The sequence below is a fragment of the Asparagus officinalis genome, chromosome 4, assembly GCF_001876935.1.
Source record: "Asparagus officinalis chromosome 4, Aspof.V1, whole genome shotgun sequence".
In the NCBI taxonomy this organism is placed as follows: Eukaryota; Viridiplantae; Streptophyta; class Magnoliopsida; order Asparagales; family Asparagaceae; genus Asparagus; species Asparagus officinalis.
This window is the reverse complement of record NC_033797.1, coordinates 4,790,441-4,792,022: the sequence shown is the minus strand read 5'-3', so window position 1 is coordinate 4,792,022 and position 1,582 is coordinate 4,790,441. Positions and strand designations below refer to the sequence as shown.

Sequence of the window (1,582 nt, the reverse complement as noted above, 5' to 3'; positions counted from 1 at the left end):
CCACACCCAGTCGTTGGATCCTGATCCCTAGTGTTTCGAGGAGGAGTTTGGTTACTTGCTAATATTTGGACGTGACACGATTATTCAGACGACAGTGTACTTCAAGAATGAATGGTTGCGTGCATGATTTAAGTCTTTTATTATCAATTTGGAATTTAATGCAGAATAAGTTGAAGCAGCGAAAGGTATGATACTGCATAAGATAACTGAAATTAATTAAGATAAGGAAAAGCCATCGAAAAGAATACTGATGCGTTACCTAAATTTATTAAAAAATAAAGTATGCACCAGCCGGGAATCGAACCCGGGTCTGTACCGTGGCAGGGTACTATTCTACCACTAGACCACTGGTGCTCTGATGACGGCAGGATTTGAGGTTTTCTAAAATTTGAATGCGTTACCGGGGAATTAACTTACTATCATCTAATATTAATGTTGTTGCCAAACTTGACATTTTTTTTTTAAGTACTAGCGGCCAATGCATGTTAGCTTTAGCGTGTAAATCTTGCTTGAAAACCCTCTTTCAAACTCGCAGCTGTATACCGAACAGTATCAATGTAATAACCAAGTTCAAATAGGCCTTATGGGCTGAGGCTCACTAATTTTTAAATTTTTTTTTTCCGCAAGAGTTTTCGGCCCTACTTACTTTTGTTTTTAATCTGCAAGGGACTAATTAACAAATTACCGAGTTTTATTGCTCCCTACGTAATTATCCTCTCATGGAAAAAACAAGAAGAACATTTTGTTAGATGTGGAGAAGCGTTCATGCGGTTTTCTAGTAACAACCACATCATATATATACACTAGGATTTTATGCACGTGTAATACACGTGATTAAATATTATGATTAAGTATTTTTTAGGGCTGGATTGGTAGGTATACTAATTACATTTTCCTAGTACCAAGTACCAACCAATATATAATTGGTAGGAAAAATTCACTATTTCTACCAACCAATAACGTTGGTATACCAACTACTTGGTACGGTTGGTACTCGGTTGGTACGGTTGGTATTGGGTTTCTACCAAGTATGTCTTTTGCTAGTCAGTCTGTAGAAGCTCTAAGATCTTTCATACATATATGAGCTTATACCAAGTTTCTTACAATTATTAGAGTTTCCAATTTGGAAGGCTTTGCTTGCCATAGCTGATGCCTTCAATGTTGCCATTTTGTTGCGCAGGGCAGAAATTTCATTTTTAGATGTTCTAAGCTCCTCGATGATGCTTTCTACTTGATTGCTTACGTCTTCTGCTTTTATCTTTGGAGTGAAGAAAACAAGACACATATTCCAAGATTATAATACGTGAAGAAAACAAGACACATATTCCAAGATTATAATACAGAAGCAAGACTTATTGACAAGATTTTTGATGTTCTAGAAAAATATGTTTTTTTTAAGATTATAATACAGAAGCAAGACTTATTGACAAGATTTTTGATGTTCTAGAAAAATATGTTTTTTTTTCCATTCCAGATACATGACTGCAACTTATCTGCAGATTAATTCAAGAACTATATGATTGTAGTACATAGCATTGATGTGTAAAACGAAGCACATGCAGAGACAACTTATTTTCATGAT

The 1,582-nt window shown here is 35.2% G+C and overlaps 1 non-coding gene across 1 annotated transcript; it reads right to left on the bottom strand.

The window, feature by feature from the left end:
• TRNAG-GCC lies at positions 284–354 on the bottom strand. Its single transcript has one exon. It is a non-coding gene; the product is annotated as a tRNA-Gly (tRNA).